This window comes from Gopherus evgoodei, chromosome 2 (genome assembly GCF_007399415.2).
Source record: "Gopherus evgoodei ecotype Sinaloan lineage chromosome 2, rGopEvg1_v1.p, whole genome shotgun sequence".
Taxonomy (NCBI): domain Eukaryota; kingdom Metazoa; phylum Chordata; order Testudines; family Testudinidae; genus Gopherus; species Gopherus evgoodei.
The window spans coordinates 252,952,780-252,963,482 of NC_044323.1; positions in this window are offsets into that span (position 1 = coordinate 252,952,780).

Below are 10,703 nucleotides of genomic sequence, written 5' to 3' on the forward strand. Positions count from 1 at the left end.
TAAACTTTTAAAGTTTACAGATGATACCCCACTGGGAGTGATTGCAAGCACTTTGGAGGACAGGATAAGAATTCAAAATAATCTTGAGAAACTGGAGAAATTGTCTGAAATAAATAGGATGAAATTCAGTAAGGACAAATGTGAAGTACAATGCTTAGGAAGGAATAATCAATTGCACAAATACAAACTGGGAAATGACTGCCTAGGGCTGAGTACTGCAGAAGAGGAGCTGTGGGGTTATAATGGATCACAAATTAATGAGTCAACAATATAATGCGGTTGCAAAAAAAGCAAACATCATTCTGCTATGTATAAGGAGTGTTGTAAGCAAGACACGAGAAGTAATTCTTTTACTCAACTCAGCACTGATAAGACTTCAACTGGAATATTGTGTCCCACTCTGGGCACCTCACTTCAGGAGAGATGAAGACAAAATGGAGGAAGTCCAGAGGAGAGCAACAAAAATTATTATAAATCTAGAAAATCTAATCTATGAGGAAATATTGAAAAAAATGGATATGTTTAATATAGAGAAAAGAGAAGAGAAGAGAAAAGAAGAGAAGAGAAATGAAGAGAAGAGAAGAAGCTGGGACCATGATTACAGCCTTCAAGTATGTAAAAGGTTATTATAAAGAGGAGGAGGATAAATTGTTCTTCTTAACCAATGAGGATAGGACAAGAAGTAAGGGCTTAAATTGCAGCAAGGGAAATTTAGGTTAGACTTTAGGAAAAATTTGCTAACTGTAAGGGTAGCTAAGCAATGGGACAAATAACATAGGGAAGATATGGAATCTCCATCATTACAAATTTTTTAAGAACAAGTTGGACAGATACTTGTCAGGGATGGTCTAGTCTTGCCTCAGTGCAGGGAACTGAACTAGAAGACCCACTGAGGTTCCTTCTAGTCCTACATTTCTATGATTCTGTGTGATGGGGTTTGCACACTCCCCACGCTAAGGAAGAGGCGGGGGAAGTCCTGGGACAAGAAAGCTCCACCCCTCAGGCACTGCCAGTGTTCCTGGGGAAAGGACCAGTATAAAGAGAACTCCACCAGCTTAGGCAAGGGGAAGGAAAGAAACCATTTCCTGGAGGAGTCCTGCCCTGACCTGCAACAGTAGGAGAATAAGCCTTTACCAAGCAGGTCTATCTGTGAGTCTTCCCCTCCACCCTGTTTTTTTGTTAAAGACATTACCCAAGAGGTAGGAAGAACTGTGTTCAGTGTGGAAGAGCTCTGATCTTGCTCCCCTGGGTTCTGCACTTCCAGGCAGTTTATGTTAGCCTCAGTGGCTCACTGTGACCCTCCACGTAGCCCTTCTCTCTCTAGGGCCAGGGTTACAGACTACTGAGCCCTTTTCATCATAGGCCTGCAAGGAGGTTGGTGAAAGAACTCCCACAGTCTCTGTTCAGCCTCCTGTCCTGACAGGGGCCTGACTTCCCCTCCCAGGAGATGTTCTTGTAGTGGTGGGTTGGGGGGAACCCGGGCCCGCCCTCTACTCCGGGTTCCAGCCCAGGGACCCTAATGGTAGCAGTTTTTGGCAGCCAACCTTTCACTGCCAGAGTTGCTACATTTCCCTGGGCCACTTCCCCACAGCTCTCCTGCTTCTCCCTTCTTCACCTTTACTTTAGGGCTCTTTTAATGATGGTCTGAGAGCGTTTTCAGTAACCAGCCCTTCAGCCGCATTTCCTCGCCTCTGGCTCCCTGACTCCTCTCTGTCTGACTGAAGTGAGCCCTTTTTATAGTATCAGCAGGGTCTTAATTAGAGTCAGGTGGTCACATTAACTGAATGGCCTCACCTGACTCTTTGCAGGTTAATTAGAGTCAGGTGTTCTCATTAGCCTGGAGCAGCCCCTACTCTGGTCAGTCAGGGAACAAAAAACTGTTAACCCAGTAGCCAGGATATCTGCCTTCTGCTATTCTGCTGTACCCAACCGGCCTGGATCTATCACATCAGAGATCCCAGAGTGTGCCTTCATCAGCCCTGAGACTCTGGAGTTTGAAGCAAAGAAGCTATAACTCAATGACATTCACTCCCCATACTGAGGCATTAGGTGTGGTGGAAGTGGCCTGGGGAAGGTGAGCGGGAGGTGAGCCAAGCCCAGGTCATCGCACAGTATCATAGTTCCAGGACCCTAGGCTGGGATCTGGTGGTGCAGGAGGGCCCAGCTCCCCCTAACCACCCCAGATTCCCCTATGCCTCGCTCTGGGATGGGCAGGACAAGGGATTACTCACAAGGAAGCTGACCCAACTGAACCCCATCCAGGAGTTCAGGACACACTGAACTGAAAGATAGTATGGAGCTGTAGGTCCTAACCACTAGGCCTGCTGACTGAACAAATGGCCCCACTTCAGGGCATTACAAAGCTTGACTTGGAAGATGGGGAGGGGCAGAATTATTAAGAGCTTTGAAAGTGTTGATTAGAAGCTTAAATCTGAAACACTATTAGATGGGAAGGCACTGATGTGACGCAAAATGGGGAATTACATGATCAAACCAAAGTATGTTACTCATGAGCAATTCATCTGAAACTAATCATTCGACTCAAGGAATAAGGTACTACTCAACATAAGGGTATGAGAATCAGAATCATTATGAACATATGTATCATATTTCTGAAAAGTGATCACGTAAATAGGAAGGTATTGAAAGGCAGATGCAGCAACAGCTAGTGCAGCTATCTTTATGGCTCACAAAATAAATGTGGATTGCCATAAGTAGTAACACCGTATTCTTTAATCTGCAATTCATCCATTGTAAAAATAATAGAAATAATAATTTAAAAGTGACATTTGAAAACATCAGATAGTAAATGCATATTTTGCTTATTTCAATGTTTGTTGATTTGAATCTTTGAGGTCAACACAGTAAATATTCGGTTTGGTTGGCACAAACTGTGCAGGAATCTAATAGAAAGCAATATTGTTGAAAATGGACATCAATTGAAAACAGAGAGCAGTGTCAACTATTCCCCACTGGGAGCAGACAACAATAAAACCAGTCAAGCATTACACGGTTGAGCCTGCCAAATTTCATTAGAGTGTAGAAAAAAGTAAAGGAACATACTGTGGGGGGGGGGGGGAAGGGAAGCACACATTTTACTTATTCTTTCCCCCACTGATTTAGTAAGACAAAATGGGATGGGGGGTTGAAAATCTACAATCAGTGTGATGAAGTTGCCTGATGATTTGGAGAAACATATCTTTCTTTCCAGAATTAAGTAAATCAGAAGAATAAAGCAGCATGCTTTAACATCTTTTAGTTGCTGAGGCATTTCTCAACAATTGCACAGCAAATTAAACTGCAGTACAGTTGTTTTTTAAAATATCTCTTTTCTAAGACTTAATACCAAGATTATAGTATTAGGTAGCATAATTAAAAATATTTATTTATAATCATTGCCAAAACCACAACAAAAAACCCACAAGGAAAGGATTTTAATACATCACAGAAGTGAAAGATTCAATATTGAAAACAACCCCTGATTAAGACAATTGTAGAAGGAATGATTTGCAGTTTAACACAGCCAAGTCCTGTAGCTGCTATATCATTGGAAGGAGGGCATCATTTAACTCACAAATAATCAAATTATTAGTATGTAGGAAAGTATTTGGTAGGACTAAGAATGGAACAATGTGGATGCCCACACAGTCACCAGTCTGAAAAGAGAGTTATTGTGCCAACCCTTTGCTAATTCCTTAAACTTTTACAAGTAGCATTTTCATTGATGATTTGTAAATTTTCAAACAAAGAAATTTTGTCTCCATCAGACAACGGTGAAAGACTGAGTATGATGGTTTGAACAGTCATCCTAGAGCTCCACCTAGTGAAGATATAAACACACCATTATGAGCCTTCATTTGTTAGAATGGAGTGAAGCCTGTTAATAATAAGCTTCCCTTTTTCTTCTGAGATATCATCCACAGAATGTTATGTATTGATTATAAAACTTAATCTAGGTCAGAGCAAGCAATATTCAGAGTTAATAATGCTCTTACAGTATATGAATTTGGTATTTTTATGTTGGGATATAATTAGAGATGGGCCAAAACCTGGTTTCTCAAAACTTTGAAATTTGCATTTTGAATCCAAATCCCCGGATCTAAGCCCTCTCTATATAGTGTCAGGATCCTTAACCAGAAGAAGACTATTTCCAGTTCTGGTTTGGTTTAAACTGAAGTCTCAGAATAGTAGTTGACCTGATGAGACTTCCTCAGTTTGGGGCAAAAATCCCATACGAACAACTTGTGAGATTTCAGCATTGTGAAATCTGAACCAGAACAGTAGCCCTATTCTGGACTCAGGACCTTGTCTAAATCCAATCTGGATCTTGATATGAATGCATTCTTAGGCCCTTGTTTTAAATTATAAAGGTATTATGGCCAAAGGAGATAGACACAAAACCTTTAATCGACATCTTGACTCTTTCAAGACTGCAGGATGGATGTGTGTGTTTGATTAAGCGTAATGATAGTAATGTCAAGTAAAAATGAATTATAGAGGTAGAGACACAAATTAGAGAGAGTGTCCAGAAACATTAAATTTGGACACAGATTTGGGTCCATTCTGGACACTCCCAAGGCTCAGTGGCATATGAAGAAAGGGCTTCATCTCAGCCCTTATTAAAATAGGTTATAACAGCAATATTCGAATGGGGATTCAGATTTCAAACCTACAGTTTGAAAGTTTAGTGGTGATCAGATTTAGGCTGCAGATTTAGACTTATCTTTCTATAAATGCCATAGATATACAGGCAGACAGACATACCCACAGTACTATTTGTCTGTGGTTTTGTGTCCTACATTTTACAGGAGCCTGAACACAGAGTTAGCAGATTCACATCTCCCCTATTACCTTTAGTATTAAATTGCCTTCAGAACCAAAAGTATATGTTTGACTGACTGCACTCTGAATATAAATATAGGACCAGACATGCTGGGGACTAGTTTGAATAACTCTTAAAAAAAACCCATCACATACAATCTTTTCTTGCATTCCCATATTTACTATATGTTCTTAAGCAATATGCTCCATTGATGGATTAACCCACTCTTGTTACCATAGTCTGAGACTAAATTGCTGACTCCTGTTTAAGTGCAGGGAGTATTGGTGGGGAGCAGGTGCTCCCTGACTCCTCCCCTACCTGTCTGTGACTTTGCCATGCACCTGAAGAACAGAGTCCCTATAATGCAAGTAGGATTTCATGGACTCCCTACAATGCAGAGTCTGAGGGCCAAGGAGAATTTGCATTGCTAAAATCCTTGCTGACCAACAGCTGCTCTTACTCCAATGTGGGTTTGGGATTTTTCTAGTGTACTTGGTACTACACCGCACTACATAGCAGAGAGTAACATATCACTCAGGGAAGCACTGGATTGATATGAAAAACTGTCATGAATAAGGCTCTGCTTAACTTGCAATATTGTGGAAATTGTAGATTCCACAATATTAGGCTTCCACCTCAGTTTTGACAATGGGAGCTCTGCCATGTGCAGAGTTGACAGTGTGAGTCCAAGCGCTGAGAACAGGAGCCCCCACTGTCAGCCCCAGGTGGCTACTGTGAGCTCCGAGCAGCCGCTTTCAGCCCTGGGTGGCCGACAGCAGGAGCCACCACCTTCAGCCATAGGCCAACAGTGCAAAATCGTGGAAAAGTAATAATGGACTTTATTACTGCAAACAATAAGGTGCGTTATTACTTTTCTGAAATTTTCCATGGCTTTTCTGCAACTTGGATGCAATTTTTTTTACAGTCATCATGCAATTCAAATAGGGCCTTATCATCACTCTAAAGAATCATTATGACCCATTCCTCCCAAACCCCACTATAATGACTAGACCTGAGACATTATAATCTGCTGGAGAACAGTTTCAAAATCAGTTAGCATACCTAACTATGTAGCAAGAACACTACATCTCAGTCAGAGTTCATGTGATCTGTTGAATAAATATTAAGTCTTAAACGACCAAGAATACATATTTAGCTCATGTTAAGATATGATAGACCAGAACTGATCCTTTGGAAACATCATAGTGTGTATACTGTTGAGATTCCCACATTTTCATGGCACAATTTGTTTCCTTTTGAAAGCAATTGTAGAAACTGAAAGCAAGGAAATTCCCAGGCCAAAACTGTGTTTAGATAACATTAAGGGGTATGTCGCTTCCAAAGCATTTGCGTGGGTTTTAACCACATCTCCCACTGACTTTAATGGGATTTGCATGGCTAAAATCCTGTGCAGTGCTTTGAAAATGTACCCCTAAGGGTCTGACATGAATTCATAAAAGCCTAGAATTTCTTAGTTAAAACCAAACTACAGTATTGGCTGGTTTTAGAGGCTTGTTAGAACTCTTCTAACTAAAATATAGCTTATTGGATATTAGATCTTTTTTGGTGTGTGTGTGTGTGTGTGTGTGTGTGTGTGTGTGTGTGTGTGTGTGTGTAATTTAAATAGCTGAATTATTTACATTGAAAAAGGAGCTGCAGTGTGTGCACTAGCTAATTTTCATAACTTTTATTACATTCTGTGCATTAAATGCAAGACAATGAATATAATTGCTATAGTTCTTCCAGAGAGATCGTAAATGTCTCTGCAGAAACTGGCATGATGTTAAGGGTGAGTTTTGAGTGCACTCTTATTATTGACTGACACAATTCGATCCAATATATCATTAGTACATTTTTTCTTTTAATATGTTTTATACACTATAGTCATGAAAAGATCAAGAAGAATGACACAAATCAGTATCTTGAAAAGTGTTAGGGTTCTGATAAATCCTCAAAATTAAGACAAGTCAATCTGAGGGATCTTTTCTTTGATTAACTCACTCTGTAGTAAGGGTTCAGGTCAATACTACTGTTAGATTAAGATTATTAGATCAGTGCATGACTGGTAGATATTACATAGCATACGCTAATTTTCAACCAGTCTCCATTAGTATGTGCACAGAATCTTCAGGTATTTTTATTTGAATGTATAAAACCCCACATTTGATGATGCACATTGAGTAATTGTTCACCTGTCTATCTGATATAGAGATGGACACATTAAAATGCTCACATACTACATCAGACCCATATTTCATTTAGCTCAGAGGTCATATCTTTCTATCCGTACTGCTTTTACATGCATTAAAAATACCATGCATTATAATGGAACATGTACACTCCCAGAGATTAACTAGTATCTCTTCCATCTAGAAGTGATGAGCCCATGGCCCAGGCAGGACAACATGCAGGTCTACAAGAAATAAGGGACAACATCCAACACTCAACAGAGAGAAAAAAACATGATAAGATTGCTGTTTCCATTTAGTTTCAATTTTACTCAGTCTTGTGTTTCATTATAGCCCACTTTAGATGGATCTCTGAACACTTTGATGCTGATATGAGGTTCAAGTTACTGCAGTGTCCTAGCCCCTACTTAGAGCTGGGAGGTGTCAATGAGAGAGAAACTTATGCGGGGGTGGAGGGGACCTGTGTCTCTGTGCGAGAGACAAGGGAATGCACTGTGCAACCTGTCACGAGTACAAGCCGTTTGTGTTTCTCCAGCTGTTGTACCTTCTTCAGACAAAAAGCCACTGGAAGCCCCCACAGAAGATGCTCCTGTGCATTATCCTAATGCATCCAATGGTTGAGGGGCTAAAATATGGTCCTGACTCCTCCTTCTTTCCTCAAAACCGTAATAAAAATCACCATTTCTGAGTTATCCACATTTCTAAAAATATCATAAATCAACCCGACTCATGATTTTTAAAAGTTATATAACTTTAAAATGGAGGAACTATATTTTTTAATCCATTAAAATTGCTTTTAAAAATGTCTTGGGACTGAAGCCTAGTTTTTCAGGTAACCATTCACAGATGAAAACACTGATAGACATATTCAGATACAGCAGTTTGTACATATTTTATTGTTAAGAATGTTATTAACTTTTGGGTTTGTATTTAATGTTGTAGTAAAAGATGTATTATTAAAACATTTATTTCAGATGGTTGGTTCCCAGCAAAAACTGTTTCCGCACATGCTCAAAGTTTTGGGAGTGGTAAAAAACTGAGCCCTGACTTTGCAATATGGTCCCATCTCGCAATTCGAGTTCACAAAGATCTCTCTGTGTGGCTTTACCTCATATCATGAACCAAGGCTAGTCTTAAAGTGATTTGAAAATCAAACAGTAAAGACTAGATGCTCCAGTTTCCACATTAAACAATAGTAAAGATGAACTACAAATATTCTATATTGACATCCTCATCTGAATTAGACAAAGAATCAACAAAAAATCCCCACCAACAGAGGCAGATTAAGGTTTCATGGGGCCTTGTGCCAGAGCAAGTGGGGAGCCACCTCCCCACACCTTCCACATATGGTCCCGCCCCCATCCCACCCCTTCCACCTGCAGTCCCGTCCAGAGCCCCACCCTGTTCTGCCCCTTCTCCCCACAGCCCCACCCCATTCCATCCCCTCTCTGTGGTCCCAACCTTTGCTCCTTTCTGTCCTCCCTCCCACTGCAGCCCCAAGACTGGATAAGCTCTGTCCCCCCAGCTAGAGTCCTGGGGCTGCAGGGGCAAATGAGAGCTCCTCCAGTGCTGGGGCTGCAGCTGAGGTTGGGGCAATGGGGTTTCCTTCGCCCCGCCAGCCTGGCACTGCTGCTGGGGATCGATGTTGGGGGATATTCCCACCCACCCCACCCACCCGGCGCTTCTGGCAGGGCTCTGGGCTTCCTCTGTCCCATAGTGATGTCTGTTGGGGGTGGGGTGCCCATTTTTCCAGGGGTCCCCAACTTGCCCTCCACATAATCTTGTCTCTTTAACATTGTTCCTGTTATATAGGAAGTTTCCCCCCACCCCACCCCACAGGAATGTTATTAAATGGAATTCACACTGAAAGGGAAGAAAATCCCCTGGAAGTGGTATTTTAGAAGGCTCAGATCCTTAGCTGGTGCAAATCAATAAAGCTCTGTTGAAGTCAATGGCCTTAAAATTCTAATTACAATACCATCACCATCCTACTTAAGGACTTTAATAATTAAAAATAGTACTAAGTGTGCCCTAAATAATATTTCTCAGCCTCCTTTTCCTATATGCATATGGGCTCTCCACCTCCACTTCCTTCTTCCTCCCCTCTAATATGCCCCATTGTTGTTTGGTCTTTGGTGAACAATAATAGACAAGATACAAGACTCACATAGACAATCAAACACATGACAGTACAACAGTAAAACTATACATGAGAAAATGTCTCTACACTGCTGTGAACTGCCCTCTTCTTTGTTTTATTCTTAGTTTGGATCCTTGTGGAATGTTTCTGTTTTACCAGAGACAGGTTAGACCTTTCTGACTGAACAAGTTTTTCTTCTTCCAGAGAAAAGGACCTCTTATTTTTTGAAAGAACATGGTAATCCATATTGTCATCTCCAATTCAGCCTATGCCAGGAAAGCTGGAAGCTTTATGTATGCTCTGATCAAATATTTGGACGTCTAACTTCTCACTGTGGAGCTGAGGACCTGGGTTATATGACACATCTTGGATTGTGACCAGGTTTGGATCCCTAATAATTTAAAATAATAACTACCTGCTTTTAAAAGAAAAAAAACCAAGCCACTTCCTTTTCAACATTCATTAGTTTAGGATCAGCAGAATCTTCCTTCTGCATCAGATTGAAATGTAATAGCTGTAAGGTTGAGAACTGAAATCTTGCACTAAGCACTTCATTGCTGCCAGTTTGTAATTTTTCCCTGTTAAAAGTATACCTACAAAATGCAAAAGCAGCAAAGAATCCTGTGGCACCTTATAGACTAACAGACGTTTTGGAGCATGAGCTTTCATGGGTGAATGTTAGTTGGATAGTTTGCTTGTGAATAAGATGTAAGATCTAACAATCAGGTTTCTGATGATGTACAAGCAGATTATATATACACATCATGGGATATCAAATATAAAAAACAAAAATGTGTATTTTGGAGGTTTTGACATTGCCACTGCTGTGAAGGCATGACATTCCCAGTGAAGGATCATCTCAAATCAAACTAGTTTTAAATCTGTTGTGTATCCACTGCAGCATCAAACAGACTTCGAAGTAGTTAGCATCCCTTTCCTAGCCATTCATTTCTTGGGATAAGTACAAAAAAAAGGAGCATCCCTCAGTTCATTAGATAGAAGAAAAACGCCAGTGCAGAGCATTCCAGCTAATAGAACCTTGGGGAGCACATGCTCTTGAAGCACCTTTACTATGTTTTAAAAAGCCACATCACGCACCAGCCACTGATGACAGCACACATCCGGAAAGAGAAAGGGGATAACCATACCAACTAATACATCCCACCACATTAAGGCACCAACAGGCACATTATTGGCACTGCCTGCCTACGGCTCCTTTGTACCCCAGCCTTCCCACTGTATCTACATGGCACAGGACAGGATTTGGCCATTACATGCACAGTATATGTGCATATTCTCCAGCATTAGGTCTGTTTTACAAAGAAAACACTGTTTAAAATATGGATGGGGGGGACTGGTTTCTAAAAATGAAAAAATTCAGTAGATAAAATACTTCACAAATGTATCAGTCATCAGTTTTGTTATTTCATGCAACCTATTTTAATAAACTTAAAATTTTGCATGAGAGGATTTCCACTGCCTTAACCTAAACTGCATTAATTATTGTTATCAGGAACAAATAAAAAACATGAACCATTCTATTACACTTGTG